Genomic DNA, 20266 nt, shown 5'->3' with positions numbered 1-20266 from the left:
GGACAACACAGCATCAGATGCCTGTCAGCATCACACCCTGGCAACATAGCACTCCACCACACCGTCACAGTCACACTGCTGAATAGCCATGACTCCTTGGAGCGACCTCTCTTCTCGGATACCCTTGTCCTAAACAATCCTGAGGGCTACCCTCAGGACAGGCGGCGCACGGACGGGCCCCGTTAAAGCCTCGGTGTCGTCTGGAAGCAGTCGCCGTTGCGCTCCGCGCGAGTCGCAGACGTCGTTACACTGCGCACGCGGCATAACGCCGGCAGGACCTGTCGCTGCCCGCAAACCGGCACGTGGGTCCGCCTGGGCTTCCCATCGGAGGCCACAGACTGGGGAGTTACAGCGCCTCGTAAGGAGAAGGTCTGGTCTAGCACTGCTGCGTGTGAAGATTGCGTAGGGAGTGGTTGTTTGCTGACATAATGTCGCCAGCCCAAGGAAAGTTGGAAATCATACGAAACAATTTCTTTCTTTACGCCTCATCCAGATTGCAAGCGTGAAGTTCAGCCAGTGAGGATTCCAGGCGAAGGTTGAATAACGTAGAACTGAAGCATAGCGACTGAAATAAAAGCTACGTACATTAAATACTATACGTATGAAACCCTCTTACAAACTGATGTTCCCTAGACCTTCCACCTACAGTACACTCGGCACGTCATCACCCTACTCACAGATCATCCGTCACAGTGACCCTTGCCCTCCACACAGATGGCCACTGCCCGTCACTAGCAGTCGCGGCGACCGTTGACGGTCACCGATGGCAGTTGACGGGTGATCACCGGTGGCTGCTGGCGGTCACCGGCGATCACCGATGGTCGTTGACGGGTCACCACCGGTGGCACCTGACGGGTCACCACTGGTGGCCACTGACGGGTCACCACCGGTGGCTATTGACGGGTCACAACCAGGGGCTGTTGACGGGTCACCATCGATGGCCGTTGACGGGTCACCACCGGTGGCCGATGACGGGTCACCACAGGCGGCTATTGACGGGTCACCACCGGTGGCCGTTGACGGGTCACCACCGGTGGCCGATGACGGGTCACCACCGGTGGCCGTTGACGGGTCACCACCGGTGGCTGTTGACGGGTCACAACCAGTGGATGTTGACGGGTCACCATCGATGACCGTTGACGGGTCACCACCGGTGGCTGTTGACGGGTCACCACCGGCGGCTGTTGACGGGTCACCACCGGCGGCTGTTGACGGGTCACCACCGGTGGCCGTTGACAGGCGCGGGCCGGCCGGCCAGCCGACTGGCGGCCGGGCGCGTGACCGGTGAGCCGTCCCTCTCGGACGCGGCCGCCGTCCGGCAGGCTGGACGCCGCGGCGTGGAGAACCTGCAACACGGCCGGCCGTCAGCGCCGCCGCGCCCGCCGCAGCCGGCGCACCAGCCTCGGTGAACGGCAAGCGCACAGCCCGTGGACGCCTCGGCACTGCAGAAGGTTAGTGAAACGCTCGCGCTCCCAGAGCTTCATCACCATTGATACGAATGATGAATCTATGGGTACGTGATGGCAAAATTCGACCTTCAATGATAGTCACTGATCCAGAGACATCGATGTTAACATTTTTTATGTGAATGTATCTGGATACGCCGTCAAATTGCCGGCTCATCCCGGGATGCCGAGGATCATTATTATTGGGTATGCATGGCGACACCATTACTATTCAAATGGCCTTGGTAACCAGATCAGGAGCATCCGTAGGTGTCGCTATATATTCGGAGAGACCTCGTGTTGTACGAAGTGAGCCCTACGCTCTGTTGTCGGCCGCATCGATACAACTGCACAAGCTGACGGTTCGCTCGGTAAAAATGCGCACCTACCGACCACATCTCTGTACTCGAGACGTCCACGCGCCGGCATGGAGAGAGGAACATGCCATCTGAGTCCATGCATCCCACATCGCCTGCTACGGACTTTTGTGGATGTTCTCGCTCAAGTCGCGCAAGCTGTGCGTGTCACACAATGCTCTGCGTCGCCACACTGACACAGCTCTGGAGGTCAGCCTTCCGCCCGTTCTCGAGAAGCAGTGCGATGCATGCGATGCAAGCATACGGAACTCACTTCTGAATTCGATTGGCTTCGGGCTATTCAGTCCTATTTGGGACACTTAAGCACTAAAAAGCGGATAAACCGTGCAAAATACATAGAATAAAGCGATGAGGAAAGATGAAATAATATTCCACAGGTTTCTACCAAAGCGCGATGCGCAACTGAATCGCACGGTGTAACCCTGTCGGGAAGTGATACGGCTGAGGTCGAAATGGCTCGTTGCTCATTCTGCTGAGGACAAGCTACTGTACGCCTGGGAAGAGCCGCACGTGCGCACACGGTGACAGGATCCGATGGACAAAGGATGCGTTGACCTGGCTTCCGAACCGCATGCTCCCTCTGTTAATGGTTTGCGCGGTCACGCAAGAGAACATATCACCACGAATAACGCATGACAGAGAAAGTGCAGGGCTGGAACTGCAAGAAATAAGCTGAAGAGATGCACAGCGTTACGCGGAGTGACGTGTGAAGGTCAGGCAACAGCGTTACCACATCGAAAGCGCGCCGAGCAGCTTCAGCACGTGGAATCGAACCACGGGGACAAACGGGTCAGCCCTCAGGCGGTGGCCTCTGCCGGGCGGATCTGCAGGCTTAAGTTCTTGGCGCCGCTGACAGATGTCGCGCTACTCACGGCCGCGCCGCGCGGGCGAGCTCGGGCCCAATCAGGGCCAGCACGGGCGAGCTGCGCGCGCGCCGCCGGGGGCTCGGAGGGCCGCAAACGGCGACGGCGGCGGGTGGCGGCGACGACGGCGGCGGTCGCGCGGCCGGCGTGGCGCGCGCCACGTCCCGCCGACGTCTGGAGGTCAGAGCGGCACAGTCATAGGCGCGCCCAGGGACGCCCTGACGAAGGCAAGAGCGCCTTTGACAGGACTGAAGTTATTTCAATGACGCCTTTGGAGGGAAATTGTCGAAGTCATCGCTCTGAAGGGTACGTTGCCGAGGTAGAGTTAACTGAAGTCAAACAAACTTTAACATGTCCAGAGTTCTGCTACCGTCACGGGATCTTGACCAAATTTGGTTCGGGCGTAGAGGTGTTGCGCCTTTGTCACAAAATGAAATTTCATTCCATTGGCTGTTGCAAATCGCCAAATATTGCATAACCACTGCCAGAAAAGTGGCACAACTACCTAAATAGATTGCAGTTATCATGCATTTTTGTCCGATCCGCAACGTGCGATTCTCGCTTGGTATGGATGGATGAATAATTTTGTTGGCTCTTCACTTTTATGATTTCTGGAATGTTGCAACTGGAGCATTTTCATACCTTGCCGCAAAAACGTCACTGAGCAACAAACTAAAAAAGGACCAAACAGACCTATTTAGAAACCCATTTTTAACACGGTGCCTGCCGAACAAAAGCTGGCAACACACCGGGTGCTTGTTATTTTAATATCTGTGATTCATTTGTGTAGTTTACGAAGCATCCAAGAGATGCCGCCAGCGTCCGTACTCACGCGGAGAATCGTTTCAGAACTTTGACCGCGGGTGAGGGCGAGTGCATTGAGTTCACACGCTCTGAGGAGGGGGAAACTGGGGCTACGCTCCGTGCCGACCGGGCGGATAGCCGAAAACCTCTTCAGAGGGTAACCGAGGGATAACTCACATGAACAGGATACTACTTCCACTACTACTGCCTGCACTTCCACCGCTACTACTACTGTCGCTTCTGCAGTAGCGCAATCTCCTGGCTGCGAATCCCCTGGCGCGCCTCGACTACCCGCCGAGACATGCGTGCCATTGGAGCTTTACGAAGCACTCAGCTGCTGAGGCTATATGGCGTCGCCTGCCTCTCACCCTGGCAGGAAGGACGGGCACCGCGGGGAATCGAGCCCCGTACCTCTGGTTTCCCAGACGCGCAGTGGTTAACAGACGACGCTAACAGCAGACGCGTTAACCACTACTACCGGCACCCTACCCGCCGAGAGGGACACCTCACATCTCTATGCAGCCGCTGCCGGCGCACTGCGCTCACACCACCCCACCCCACCGGATTCGGACCTCGACCAACAGCCATCCAAACAACATGAGGACGGTCCGGGAAGTCGGACCTCAGGCACGACGTGCTGCCTGCTGACGCTCCGTTTCCCTGCGGCTGGACGGGCTGCCCACGGCAAGCGTTCTGTGCCGTGCGGCGATCCTTTATGCTTTCTCCACGATCCCAATGTTCTTGTGCTTTGGAGCCGTTTCGTTACAATTCAAGTTATAAATCCCGTTGTCAAGCTAGGTCCTGAGATCGTGACAAGCTTCATGCATTACTAACGCTTAATATTATTTTACTTAATTATATATATATATATATATATATATATATATATCTATATCTATATATATATATATATATCTATATATAGATATATATATATATTATATATATATATATATTATTATGCAAATATATATAAATAAAATAATACTTTTCCTTACTTAATATTATTATCATATAATTAATACTTGATGTATTATAGGCAGTTAACTGGAGAGTTTGTCGGCTTACGTCGCCTGGGCGCTGACTGCCCACCGGAATTGCCCAGCAGAACTGCCTGCACCGGAACTGATCCGGATATTGGAGCGTACTCCGCGGTAGGAGCTAGACGACGCCAGGCTGTGTCGGGCTACTCAGGAGTCGGATGAGGAGTGACTCAATAGACTGCGAGTCACGGACGCAGTCCATCTCACTGGGCTGGAGGCTGGAGTGGACGACTGGCGCGCCTGAATATCGCGCGGTGTGCGAGGCATCCGCGTGAAACATCGCATACAGTGCGAGGCATCTGCGTGCGACGCATCACCCCGAGTGCGAGGAATCCGCGTGCGACGCATCACCCCGAGTGCGAGGCATCCGCGTGCGACACATCACCCCGAGTGCGAGGAATCCGCGTGCGACACATCACCCCGAGCGCAAGGCATCCGCGTGCGACACATCACCCCGAGTGCGAGGCATCCGCGTGCGAGGCGTCGCGCGGAGTGCGAGGCATCCGCGTGCGACACATCACCCCGAGTTGCAAGGCATCCGCGTGCGAGGCATCGCGCGGAGTGCGAGGCATCCGCGTGCGACACATCCCACCCCGAGTGCGAGGAATCCGCGTGCGACACATCACCCCGAGTGCGAAACATCCGCGTGCGAGGCATCACGCGGAGTGCGAGGCAGACATGTCGGTCGCACCAAGCGTCAAAGCCCGCACCTTGGCTGACCTCCGACCTCTGCGGGGCTGGGTAAAGCCATCGGGGACCGCCGGTCAGACAGCACCGAGGTCAATCACCCTGACGGACCCACGGGCGCACGGCCTGTACCGCAGCAGCAGCCGCCGCGCGGAGGCCTGGTGCCCACTGTACGAGCCTGCTGGGTCCCCGACATGATCCAAATCTCTATGTCGACACCCTGTGTTGGTCCCTGTGCCGGACGACTCGACCCGGCCTCATCGCTCCGAAGACCTGACCTGAACCCCTGCCTGCGGAAGCCAGTGGCCTGAAAGCTTCGTGAACTGACGTGAATCCCTGGCTGTGCGTTCCGCTCTGATCCCGTGGCTCCGTCTCCTGGCCTGAATCCCTCGCAATGTAGCCTACCCCGAACCCCTGACCTGACCTGAAATGACATCACTGGCTGAGTGATTTGACCTGATGACCTGAAACCCTGATGGTGTGACCTGACCTGAAAACCTCGTTGCACGACCTGACCCGAATCAGCCAGCTGCATGGCCTGACCTGAATCCCTGGTTGCGCGAGCGAACCAGCACCTGGCTGCGCCAGTTGCAGACGCCGGGGAAGAGGCTGCGGTCCACGGTGACGGCCTCCAGCGCTCGCAGCACGTCCAGGTCCGCGGTGGTGGGCTGGCGGCTGTGAAGGAGGCCGAACTCGTTCAACTCGACAATCGCCTTCAACTACGGGACGCCACTCGCTGGCGACACTCATTCATTGACAATGAAAGTTAACAAAGGCGGTTGGAACGGCGGCATCATTGGCGCCTTGACAAGGCTACTTACCGAAGGTTTAAAACTGCTCCGGATGTGTAGTCCTCTACTACCGCTCTGCAGCAATACGGCACGAGATTTCGCCACACATGACAATGTTCACCGACGGAGATTCTGGTGAACATTTGCTGATAATGACGGCACGTGAACAACCCTGGCCATCAGTTCACAGCGCCAGTTCCCCCTTCGGTGAACTGGCCCGCGTATGAACTTCTAGCCAACCCGTGCACGAGCTGGCCAGCGTACAAAATTCTGACCCGTGTACGAACTCGCTGTAGGACAGGTTAGGGACGCCAGTTGCCATAGACTGACCCGCAGATGAACACCTCGGGCGCCTCGTCGGGCGTGGCTGGCGAGCCCGAGCCGGGCCGACGAGGGCGGCGTGTAGAACTCCTCGCCGTCGCTGGCGTCGCTCTCTAGCTCCGCCGCAGCGGCTCCGAGCACTGACGCTGGCGCAACAGCTCGCGCAGGCCGGCCGCGGCGCGGGCGCCGCCGGCGGCGGCGGCGGGGGCGCCACCTCCACCGCCTCCTCCTCCAGCGAGCGCTCGTCCAGCCGCAGCTCGTGCAGATCCCGGCAGAGCGCGCTGACCGGCGAGAGGGGCGCGGCGCGCGGCGTGCGGCGGCTCGGCGGCGCCGGTGGGGCCGGCGGCGAGGGGCGGCCGGCCGCCTCCAGCCGCTGCGCCGCCTCCTCCAGCTGCGCGGTCTGCAGAGCCGGGCGATACCGTCAGCGCCCGCACTCAGCGCGGCGGAGTGTTTGGAAGAGTACCAGGCAAGGATTGGCTGCTCCCAGCCATGGGCCAATTGCCGGCGGCGTTGCATACAGTCGACATCCGGTCCGGTGCCCGGACTGAGCCGCACAACTGCGTAGGTCGGAGACGTCGCAGTCTACAGCACAGGGTGCGTTCGTACCGCCCCCATTCCAGGCGGTCGGACGGCGTCGTTTAGCAGCGCACATGATTCGCCTCAGGGAGCAGCGGATGACGTCACTCGGACCCACACCCCCAGTCTGCTGCCCACCCAGGGCCCCTGATCCGGGCTCAGGGACGGCAAGCACCACCACCGCGGGCGCGGAGTGAGCGATGCACGCACGCAAACGTCGAGCCCAGCTCTACAGACCGACCACAGCATTTCAGACTTGACGCTCCGCACCACCAACACGTCACCGACAATCTCTCCCGACATCCGCGCGGTGACTCACGTCCGCGCCACCCACAACGGGCCGCGGTCCTCCCACGACCGCCGCCGCCACCCTCACCGTGTCGAGCACCGCGCAGCCCTGCCGGTGCAGGTGCTCCTCGAGCGCCTCCAGCCCCGCCTGGGAGCCGATGTCCAGGTGCCGGTCCAGGAACGGCCAGTACTCGCGCCACTCCACCGCCAGCTCGGACGCCAGCCCGCTGGCGGCGGCCGGCGCGCGCCGACGTCACAGGCGGCACACGGCCGAGGCGTGACGCCACGTAACCCCCGTGACAGGCACGTGACAGACTCGTGAAGGACTCTTGATAGATGGTGGCAGACTCATGACGGAATGGTGAGAACGTGACAGAAGCATGATACACTCGTGATCGACTCGTGAGAACGTGGCAGACATGACAGACTCGTGACCGACTTGTGAGAACGTGACAGACACGTGGCAGACACGTGACAGGCTTAGTTACACTCATGACAGACCGTAACGGACTCGTGATCGATTCGTGAGAACGCGACAGACATGTGACAGACCCGATCACAGACTCGTGATCGACTCGTGAGAACATGACAGATCGTGACAAACTCGTGACCCCCGGCCAGTCACAACAGCGCTCAGGCAGGCCTACGCTGCGTGAGGAGGACGGCTGGTGGCTGTCCTGTCCAACCACTGATCAGCCCGTCGCCTGACACCCTCATCACCGCCGTTCCACCGTCCAGTTTCGAGCATTCCCCGCCACCGTCCCCGTGCGTGCACCTGGCCCACAGCCGTCTCTTCGGCGGCTGACCTCTGACCATCCTCCCGGGCTCCACGTCCAAAGCCCACCTCCCGGAAAGCAGCCCGCCCAGTCGCTGCACACGCGCGCATTCACCCGCACGCGCGCTGGCATGCACCCACGTGTGTGCATTCCATGCGTATGTACACTTGCAGATCCTCGCACACCCATGCACACCTCGCGTGTACAAAGGTGTCAGAGCGCACGGGGGCCGGCTACTGAGAATCCAATCCGAGGGCCAAATCGGTTCCGACATGCTTTGATGGCCGGAACACAAACGCAGCCCACGCCTGCCACGTCACAGCGGTTGGGACCCCGCCATCCTGCGACGGCCACGCAGACGCCGCCGCCCGCCGGCAGCACACCGCACCGCACCCAGCCGCGCCAACACACGGAGACAGGGCCGGAGACGGAGCACGGAGACGGAGCCGGAGACGGAGCACGGAGACAGGGCCGGAGACAGAGCACGGAGACAGGGCCGGAGACAGAGCACGGAGACAGAGCACGGAGACAGAGCACGGAGACAGAACCGACCTACGGGCGGCGTTCACTCACCGGCCGACCCGTTCCCAGCCCTTGCTGGCGTCGCTCAGTCGAACGTCGTCCAGGGCGTGCGCCTTGCGGCTGCGGAGCGGGCTGACGCTCAGCGGCGAGCGCCAACGGCGGTGGAACTCGTCCGCCAGCTGGCGCGGCATGGGGCCGGCCCAGGCGCGCGGCCGCAGCGGCGAGCCCACCGGCGAGCCCAGCGGCGAGTCCGGACTCTGGCGGCGGGCGGCGGTAGTCAGGTAACAGCGGGGTGTAGTGTGGAGTTCGGACTCTGGCGGCGGGAGGCGGTAGTCAGGTAACAGCGGGGTGTAGTGCGAGCTCGGACTCTAGCGGCGGGCGGCGGAAGTCAGGTAACACCGGGTGTGGCAGGAAACCAGACTCTAGCGGCGGCAGTCAGGCAACAGCGGGGTGTAATGTGGAGTCCGCGCCCCAACTCCTGCTAGACGAAGGAGAAAACCAGGGCACGGCATGTTGTCTGATTATTACAATCATAATCATGAAGTTAATTTTACCGATAAAGAATGAATGATACACAATGCAATGAGAAAGCAAGCGAGGGGATAAGCACCGACTTGCACCGGTGCTGTTCGGCCGACCCACCCAGCTGGGGTCAAGGTCACCGACCTTCACCGGAGCGAGCGCGCGTCACTGACCTGCACCGGGGACTCCCCGACTGGCCTGCCCTGCTGTGGGGAACAGGGGCGCCAGCACGGGCGGCTCGCAGCCGTCCGCGTCTGCCAGCACCTGCACGTAGTACGGGTCCTGCAGCAAGAACGCCAGCTGGCGCGCGCGTCCGCAGACTCGCCGCCTTTGCTCTGCTTGCAGATCACCTGCCGGGCACGCACGGCGTCACGCCGGCTGGTGCCGCGTCACGGCGTCACGTCACACGCGACGCGTCACACGGCGTAACGTCACATGGCGTAACGTCACACGGCGTCACACTGGCTGATGCCGCGTCACGGCGTCACGTCACCGGCGCCACGTCACGCGGCGTGACGTCACATGACGTTACGTCACACGGCGTCACACCCGTGCCGACTGGTCCCGCCAGGCCAGCGCGGCTCCCGACGGCGGCGGCCGCTGCACCCGCGGCCCATCTGCAATCCCAATGACTTGTCCATGTGTGTCCGAACAGCTCGAGCCGCTGTCCGCTGTCTCCCTGGTCTGCTGCGCGTCTCTGTGACCCGTTTAAGCGCTTTTGACCCGCCCGTGTCTTTCGGTTGTCCCCTGTCTCGCTGACCCGTGAAGACCGTCTTACTGACCCTGTCTTCAAAGACAACTGTCCCTTCCGCCTCTCATCCCTCCTCGCGTTTCTCAGCTCTCTTCGCGCGTCGGCATCACCACTGGTTTCCCTGGCCAATCCCTCGCCTCTGCGCCGTACCCGCGTCCCTGACCTGCCACTCCGTTATGGCCGCCCCCTCGCCCCTGCGCCGTACCCGGGCCCCTGAACTGCCACCCCCGCTATGACCGCTTCCTCGTCCCTGCGCCGTACCCGCGGCCCCTGACCTGCCACTCCGTTATGGCCGTCCCTCGCCCCTGTGCCGTACCCGGGCCCGCTGAACTGCCACCCCGCTATGACCGCCCCTCGCCCCTGCGCCGTACCCGCGTCCCTGGCCTGCCACTCCGCTATGACCGCCCCTCGCCTCTGCGCCAGCGCGCGTCCCTGACCTGCCACTCCGCCGTGACCGCCCCCGCGCCCTGCGACGTACCCGCGTCCCTGACCGGCCACTCCGCTATGACCGCCCCTCGCCCCTGCGACGTACCCGCGTCCCTGACCGGCCACTCCGCTATGACCGCCCCCTCGCCACTGCGCCGCACCCGCGCCCCTGACCTGCTCGGGCGTCTCGCCGAACTTGTTGCGGACGTCGCGCTTGCAGGCCGGGTGCCGCACCAGCTCGCGCACCACCTCCACGTGACCGAGCTTGGAGGCCAGGTGGAGCGGCGTCTCGTACGTGCCCTTGGTCGGCACGTTCAGGGTAGAGGTCGGGTGACCCGCCTGGCGCGCGCGGCTGCCACCTGCCGAGGTCAGAGGTTACAGGTCAGATTCGCTGACTGGCGACGCCTGGCGAGAGCGACATGCGCGGACAAGACACGCCAACAGGAGTGAACAGCTGGCGCAGGCAGGCATGCGCCCAAGCGGACGGACGGTGGCGGTTGGATTCGGATGGAGGCGGTTACCTTGGAGACCCCTAGCCCACAGAATATAGTGCTGATGGTGTTTAATCCAGTTGTTGGTGCGCAGGCGGGGAGTCGGCTAACATTCATCATTTCACCTTTTGCCACTCACATGTCGCACCCACCGACAAGCCCCAAACGCAGGCTTCATAAGCTAGTCAGGGCCTATCGCTTATCGTTCCGGAGCGGCCTGTGACAAGCAGCCTGCACTTGACATGGTAATTACAGTTCGGGTGGCGTCCCTGGCCGTACGTTCATTCGCACCGGGGCCCAGGGTCAGCCTCTGACATGGCATACTGCCAACCATCCAGAGGCCCATCCAGGACATGCATCCAAACTGCACATCAGCATTCCTGGTCAGCTGCAGTCAACTGTGCAAACATGTCCTGGCCACGCATACTCTGAAACACGGCTCGCGCACATGACTTCTAGCATGGGTGGGTACAGCTCCTGACCTACAGCCCCGGCACATAACACGCATGTCGTCCGAGTACAGCCTTCGACGTGTAGAACCAGCGCCCACCGCCCATCGTCCAGGTGAATCCTCTGACACCCCCGCCCGGTTGGCATCAGGCTCTCCACCCACATCCAAATAATCATATTCCTGGTACACTCTCCATTTTGCATTATATCTCACTACATTCTATCATTGACTAAGACTACGACATATGGCTACTGACTATGACTATGACATGATTGTTGACTACTATCATTGATATGACTATCATTCTATCATACCATCTGAACTCGCATCCCGGGTCCACACTCTGACACACAACCGCTCGTCCATCGTCCCGGTCCAGCCGCTGACATCGCGTCCCCGCCCGCTCCGGGCCGCTCGTCCCGGCTCAGTCCCGGACCCACCTCGGGCTCATCGTCCGGGTAGAGGATGCGGAAGAAGCCGGGCTCGGCGACGGCCTGCAGCAGGCGGCGGCAGACGGCCGGCCGGCCGTGCAGCGCCGCCAAGTGAAGCGCGTTGTGGCGCGGCCCCTCGCGCAGCAGCGCCGGCGCGTCGCCGCTACTGACCAGCAGGCGCGGGTTGCGCTCGACGGGCCGCCGCCACGGCCGCCTCGTCGCCGTGCTCCACCAGCGAGCGGAACGCCTGCCGAAGGCGCACAGGGCGCGTGACGCCGGCGGAGGGCGGCCACAGGGTGGGGGGCACCGCGTAAGTCGGTACCAGCACGTGGACAACGTTATTGTTTCAGTCTCTTTTCGCTGTCTGTACTCATGGGCCGACAATGGAAACATGTCACGGTTCAACCACGTAAATCTGAAGTCCGAGCTCAGCGGCAATGATGAAATCTGGAGTATTAACCCGAAACTGGCTGGCCACTGCACTACAATTACATCCCGCCCTCCGCTGCCAGCGTGAGGTTTGACACGAACCGCTCCTGACGCGGAGCGCCCCAGGTCCGGTCTTGCTACAGTCTGCCGTCCCAAGCCCGCTCGGCACGTGGCGGTAGTCAAGCCGCTCCCGGTCTGACGACGCCCCCGGCTCCCGCCTGCGCGAGGCCCGACGCCGACGGGAGCCGGCCGAGCGTACAACGACGGTCCCGCCCCGCCCCGCCCCGCCCCGCCCGAACCTCACCTGGAACTCCGGCCGGGTGGGGTTCCTGAAGGGGGACGGCTTCTCGCCGCCCGCGGCGGCGGCCGGCGCGGCCGCGGGCGACGTGGGCTCGGCCGGCTCCAGTCTCTGGCCGCTGTAGACGGCCGCCAGCTCGCGACACGTGAACTGCTTGAAGCGGGCCGTCTTGTGCGTGCGCACCGCCGCCTGCACCTCCTGGATGCTGTGCACACCAGCGGAACATCTGCCGGGGAGCACCGCATCCGGTGCCGGGTGTGACCTCACAAATCGGCGTCCAACGGTCTCAGCGGAAACTCATCTTTCAACGAGCGCAGTCGGAGGCTCCTATTCAGAGCACAGTACGCAAAGATCACCCGCACCAGCGTCTGCTGCTCTACACGAGGCCGTGCTCGGGACCAGCAGTCCACATGGGATGATCATCGAACCAGCGCCACAAACGCTGCATCTACATAGTTCCATGTGCCAACAGCCCCGGCGAATAGTCCAAATAGGCCATGCTGTCCTGTAGCTAAAATGTTGCTTGCTTGTGTTGTCTCATACATAAATATGTTGAACTTGCTCTAGAGTGCTATTCAGAGTGCTATTTAGTACCTAGAGCACAATTCGGTAGGCATTTAGGCATAAGAGATTATAGGCCAGTTCCCACTAACACAAAACTTTGGAGCTGTAATTTGCTGAACACAATAAGTCTTGCAATGAATATAAATCAGATACCCTACCACTTCCATGATTTGGTTCTGCTGTCTGAAGTGACTAACTGATGAGAATGAATGCTGAAACACCTCTGATCGCCACAAGAGACATGAAGGGGATACAGGCATCACTGAATGTGTGTGAGTGATACAGTGTTGAAGCTTCAACTTACCCTGCAATTGCATTTAACATGATAGTCCATCACATGCTGTCCAAGGCCAATCAGCATATGAGCCAGCATCTAAATATGTACTGAAGCAGGCATAAATGACTTATGACTGCCACCAGCAGACTGGTAGCCAGGTATTTTGGGAAGCCAAAGACCAAGATGGCCATTGCCACAGCACAGCAAAAACAAACACAAAGTGATGTGTTGTCCTTTATGCATGCCCATGCAGTTTTGCTTTTTATGCATGCACTTTACTTTATGCATGCATACAGACACTAAATGATTGACAAAATAGTTTGTGGACATGACACCACTTACCTTCTGGTCTTTGGGCACCTTCAGGCAGACCTAGGTTGACACCATAGAATGTTGACGGATGATTTCCAGCACTGAAATAAGAGAAAGTTAATTGCTCATTATCTAGTAACATCATCTGAACAACTGTAACCATTTATCAAAAGGCTATAATGACACAATCAGAGCAGACATCAAAGCACCATATTGATTTCATTATTCCTGCCAAGGTAAATGTCATCATGTAAACAGGAAACTATAGTTCTGAGGCAATGAATGGCGTGCCCATTTTGCAGTCATTTTGCAAACAAATCAATGCAGACCAGGGTACTGTTTCACAAAATAGGTTGGAAGGGGCTGGGGAGGACAGAATGGCAAAAAACTGTATTATGAAACCTACCCCAAAGACACACTTCTTTTCAAAGTTAGGGGTAAGGGTGAGTGAGGGCTGAAGCTCAAGAGGAGCAGGGGGTGCGGCGCTGCAACTGAATAGAAAACGATACCCCGGCTCTATGCTTAAGCACAAGTCTTTCAAGAGAACATCATCTTTAATTTAATTTCCAAGTGTTTAATGAAAGTGTAAGGACATAAAGATATTGGGACAAAAAGGAGCCACTGGGGTCCATCAAGGCTGACCTACCTCAAGTTTCACATGCATTCTCTAAACTCATCTTAGCACCTGACCTGTCCTGAATTTAGCTATAAATGACATTCTTAGACCTTTAGAGCTGGTCCAAATGATTTCTTAATGTTACTGGAGGGGGATCTGGATCAACAAAATGCTGAATCAACAAAACAGTTAAAGCAGAGTAAACTGTAATTTGCACCAGTAGTCCTTTCATCACGGTAAGGTTTTTCATGAATTTCTTGTTATCATGATTGATGATGATGATTTGGGCTTTGGGGCGCACTGACTACATTGGTCATGCGGTGCCCATATAATGATTGATGGCTGCCCTTTTGTTTTTTATTCATGCTTCTTATACAATGCAAACTCATAAACAGGCCATGGGTCAAGACAGTGACATTTGCACCACAATTCAGGTAATTCCAGGAGTTTTGTAACTCACTGCCAGCCTGCAAAAAAAAGCATTTATCGCACTGGAAGCTGAAGTACAATCAGTGCTTCAAACTTCATGCTTGTGTGCACTGAACAAAAGCCAGCCAAGCTTTGCATTGACTTAACCATTACTCTTGCAAAAAATTCATGCAGAATATCTCTGCATGATACTGCCTTTGTAATATCATAACTTCAAGAAGCATTGGGCACTGCACACATTTCAATTATGGTGACTGTGCCCAATTGAGAGCTTACATTATGAGGGATATGCATTGAAATTGTTGCCAAGATTGTGCATTCTGATACAGATCCCACATAACATGCATTGCCATGTTTTAAAGAAAAGTTATAACAATTATTTTCTTTCATTTTTTGCCTAATTGCTTCAGAAATTTTGGGTTCACTTCATTAAGATCATTTAGGTGGTGAGACCAAATCCAGCAAAAATTTCAGTACAATATCAAAATTACTTACAATGCATGGTTGTAAATAGGCCACAGCTGTTGGTATTGTTTGTCAGTGGAAAATGCAGGGCATGTTTACATACTTTTACATTTAGCTAATCATGTCCTACCAATAACAGCTTTAGCTCTCTGGATCCAGACTACAAAATATATTGTTACTCTGACCAGTCCTGCCTGGCAGCAGCATCACTGAAACAATTCCAGTATTTTGTGCTCTATAGACTTTGGTACTGAGAGTTCAGTGCATAGCACTACCCATTTCAAACCAAAGGGAGCCAATTTTTCAGGGAAATAACAATGTTGTAAGGGTAATCTCAAGACAAAATACTCTGAAGACATTTTCAAGCAAAAAAACATTACAGAAATCAGAGCAATTCAGTATGACCTCACTTCAGCAAATGAGAGCTCAAGGTTCTGGTCACTGATGGGTGGGTATCTGGCAGAGGGTATTTTGCAGACTGGAGAAGGGTGAGTTATCCAGTTCTTTTCACCATTTTCACTCTATTACAATTCCAAAATTACACAAAAACAGTAGCAGTGAGTCAGAAAGAGCAATAATCATGAGTTCAGCACAATCTACACTGAAAGACATGGTGTAAGGTAATGTGACTATCCTGGGAATGGCTCAATTATGGTCACAACACACCTGCATATACAGTCAGGTAAATAAGTGGAAACTAGCTCCCACGACCTTAGATTGCCATTTTCAAATCAAACAGGTTGTAAGCATATCAACAGGCGGGCCCATGGTGACGTATGGTCTGCACAAGCGGCTCAAACTGACTTAAAATAGGAGCATGTGGCACGCATCATCCATGATCATGCGCCTACTTGTAGGTCCACGCAACGTTCATTACCTTCTGGCATCATCTCCTTCGCTCATGTCAATGTACTTGTTATGCCAGCTGTGGACGTAATACAGGAAACCTGCGAACGAATAGGTTGTCCAGGGGCGCCTTGCCCTGCATTACGCACCCCCCTTAACGTCTTCACAGAAATGACGCGTTGTTAAAAATATCACAGTTTCTGCCTTTCATGCGTTTGTTTTGGTATGATACCAACCTACCAAATAGTTAAAAACTTCATGCGCAAAAAGACCTCTGTACCAGCCGACAAGAATGATTTTTCCTGTGCGATGTCGTTCGACGTTGATATGCCCACTTTATCTCAGTGGGCCATTGCAAATAACACTAAAACATGTGAGGTGGTCAAACAGACTTCGTTTGAAATCGATTAACCTTTGAGTTCACTTCTAGGGGGTGTCTCATCGCTATGAGTGGATTCAGCTTTCGAGTTACGTTACGTTACGTTAGGAGCCAAGTTACAACAAAGCTCACAAGTCTTGCTGCTCGATCTGCGGGTTCGCGAACCGAAGGAAACGCTCTGTGCTTCTTCGGCATGTATAGGACATCTAGGAATGCGACGATATGTAACCCTCAATCAGGGGCGACGACACTATGGGGACGTTGGGAACGGGTTTGCGGACACAGGTGCAATAGAAAGAAAGTGCCTATAACAATTTTTTCGCGTGATTAAGGTGTCGCTTAAGTTCGTCAGGATGAAGTGAATGAGGTATTAAGTTAGTACCAGAAAAAGTTTGCAATGAAAAGGACGTATAGATAAAGATGGCAAGGAGAGAGGTTCGTCGGAAAAGGGTTCGCAGCGCAAGTGTTTATAAGCACACGAGTTCGTATGGAAAGAGGTCGTAAACAGTTGCTTGTAGTGCGAATGCTCGGGCGCAAATGCTTGTTAGTGACAACTTTTGCTTAAAAAAAACACTTCAGCACAGATACTTGTCTGAGGTTCGTAGCAGTTTGATACCCATGTTCAGCAAAAATTGACGACCCTTCTACTTTCACGAAAATTGCACAAGAGAAAGGCGAAGTGCACTAGCAGCCTATATCTGGACGCAACAAATATCGATCTGGGCCTACGGTGAAGTCTATAGGTTGCAGGTTTTGATGTCCATGAAAAGCCGAGAGATGCCCTCCTTATTGAACTGTGCTATGTTTATAATGTTTCTAAAAAAAATCAGAGGGGTCGGAATTGTACAGTCCACAGTCCCATATAAAATTCAATGGTAAATGATGTATTGTGACAGGAACTTGATTTATGCGTACGCGTATTTTTTCCAAACTTTTTTAACTAGGCCTCAATTCAATCAAGCAAGTGACATCATTCAGCTCCGGTTTTTTCTGGAAATGTTGTCACTTACATTTGTTTAAGTGGGGTCATCACTAACCTGACATGACCTGCACTCCAGTTCAGTGCTTAATTAAGCACTTTTTATTGTGCTTTAGTTTAATTTAGCAATTGTCGCATCGGGCAGGATAAAGGGAAGTGTACGCTTTGCGCAAGGGTGCTGTTGTTGAGGGCAATTTCGGTCAAATACATGGAAAATAAACTTTGACCTGCCGTATTATCGATGACATGAAGCATCTGCCTGGAAGTGCGGGCCGTCGATTCATCAGAAGGAATTTGACATGGCATCTCGGGGAAGCGTATTGGGGCCCCATCTGGGCCAGTCATATGGGGCCCATCTGGGGCTCGTTACGTGGGCCCCAGCTGGACTGGGCCCGTGGTGGGCTTGCCTAACTGAGTTACCCAGGCGGGTCCCAACTGGGTTGCCCACATGGGAACCACCTGGCTGCCCAGGCGGTCGCATTTGGGCTGCCCAGGTGGGTCCCATGTGTCCCAGGTAAGCCCACAAGGGCCCCACATGGGCTTCGATGTAGGACCCAGTTGTTTGCCCATGACATGCCCCGTATGGGCCCAGGTAGCAAGTCCAGATGGGGCCCTATTTGGTTACCCATCTCGGACCCACATGGGTCCTGGTTGTAACGTTGGATGGGTTCATGTGTGCCCCAGTTAGGCCTCCCATTGGCCCAACAACGGTCACCCATATGGACCCAGGTGGCTTGCCCAGTGACCAATGCCCACATGGGACCAAAGTGGACAACTTGGTGGGCCCCATATGACTGTCCAACTGGGGCCCCATATGACTGTCCAACTCGGGACCATAGGGTCCCAGTTGGACGTGCTGGCTGGTGGACGTTCTTCCACCTTAAAACGCTGGCTCCATTTGTGTGCACATGCAATTACAATAGGGCTGATATGGGCCCCAGCAAATAAGGTTGCACTCCTTTATGTGTTATTAATCTTCGATAGTTATATATTTGCACATCCTTTGGGAATGAATATCTTTGGGTGTGTTTGGCTTAATATTGTTTTCAGGGCCTTTCTGAAATCTGCATAATATTTCAGACCAAATGGTGTATTATATGAAACCAGTTTTGTCGACACATAACGGATGACCCCTTATGACCTCTGGAGGTCAAACCTCTCGATGTCCAACAAAAAGCTTTTACGTATGTTCGTCAGTACACTTTAGACTTCCTGGTATTTTCGTTGGCATTGGCGGGATTCGGATTTCGATAAATGACGCAAGCGCACAAAGTTTGTATGTAAATTTTGGTCAGGTACGAAGCTCTTTTGACAATATGCTCTCACAAAAACCTCGTATGCAGATGCGTGCCTGTACGGTGAAGTACAGATTTTCATCCCTCGTGCTGAGCCTCAGACGGGATGTTACCTATTAGGCTACCACATCCTGTGTGTAGGGGATGGTGGCGAACGGCGGTGGCTGGGAATGTCGGGTCAAATGTTATAACCAGCCCAACTCTTCACGGCCTGAGATGGAACGTCCGTTGGCGGCCACCAAATGAACCCTTTCAATAGGCAGGAGGGGGGGGGGATCCATTTTAAAAGTGTGGGAGGGACCAGACAGAAAATACACGACCTGACCTCCTCTATCAAAAGTTCCCAACGGTTTTGAACCCTTCCATTTTCAAACTTGAAGGAAAGGGTAATTTTTATGAGTTTTGTTATAATCGCACGGTAACGCCGTCCACTGTTGAGGGAATCAAATATGTGCATTATTGCCGGATGCACTTCGTTTGAGCGAAACAGTTTCGTGGAATTTGATATCTTGCTTTTCACATGCATACTGTGGTCGCATTTGGCCATTTAGATGCGATGATAGAGGGAAGGGGAAGATGGGAAACGAGGATAATACACTATCGGCATATTCCAACCTCCATATTCTCAGACAATGACGTCCGCTTTCACGACCACGACACCCAACAAAGAAAATAACGATCTGGGAACTACCGCAAGTATTCAAGAAGGAACCTTCATTTCATATTGGTGTCGATCATGAACGGACTGGCCATCAAATACTACTCCTATTATCTACCCCACCTCGAGGTAATTCCCGCAGTATTTTCGCGTCACGACTGCAGTGACCGCGTATTATTCTCGCTTTTGATAGCTCGGGCTCACCTCCAGTACACTGCTGACCACTGCAGTGGTCTGGTCTGGCCTGATAGCAGGTGCCATTGAAAGGCCACGAGAAGAGTAGTGTGCCAACGCAATCGCCGCCTTTAAAATTCCAGTGGTTTCCATCTTCGCCAATCGTAGATTGCCAATGAGCTCAGACCACGAGTCCATTCACTGGTTGGTCCACGACTGGTCAGCAAAATTACGGCTAAGTCGAACACGTGAACAGAATATTCTTTGCATCTTCGCGCATTGAATCATATCGTCTCACACTGTCACGACATGGATTTCATAGGGAAGGCGACTGCTTCGCTATAAAACTGTGTTAACCTAATTTGAGGGCTGGGTCGAGGGGGCAGGCTAGGTCCGTCATAACCATCATCATACATCTATTTGATGTTGTACGAGACGATGACACAAAAGCAGAGTATGGCAATGTGTCCAGGCTCCCTTTGGGTCACCTCAGGTTCATGTGAGAAAATGTGGGCTTTTACAACCTTTTCCATTTCATCTGGCCATGAAATACAATATATGGATAATGGGTGAACTGTAAGTCAAGTAGCTTTAGTTCACCGTAACGTTATATATATATATATTATATATATATATATATATATATAGTATGCACATATGTGTGTGTATATAATTCGACTGCTAGTGTAGCAACAGCCCAATCCACAAAAGCATCATACAAATGAATAATTCTGCTGAAGTGATCCGGAAACTAACGTGTTTTGTGTCGAGCATACATTAGTGTTTTAAACCTTAATGTCTACCGGGGCAAAGTTCAACAACTAGTCCAAGTATAGACCGAATTGGCAACAGGTCACTCAGACCGCCATTGCGCGATGCACGAAACATTGTGGATGATAAAAACCGGGTGTCCCAAACATGAATATGTCATTTAACTTGGAAAAAGCTGTTTATGCCATGCTTGCTTAGCTCTTGGCATA

Source organism: Pollicipes pollicipes, unplaced genomic scaffold, assembly GCF_011947565.3.
Source record: "Pollicipes pollicipes isolate AB1234 unplaced genomic scaffold, Ppol_2.1 Scaffold_7262;HRSCAF=8765_pilon_pilon_pilon, whole genome shotgun sequence".
Classification (NCBI taxonomy): Eukaryota; Metazoa; Arthropoda; class Thecostraca; order Pollicipedomorpha; family Pollicipedidae; genus Pollicipes; species Pollicipes pollicipes.
The sequence above is the reverse complement of the archived record's forward strand: the minus strand, read 5'-3'. Positions refer to the sequence as shown.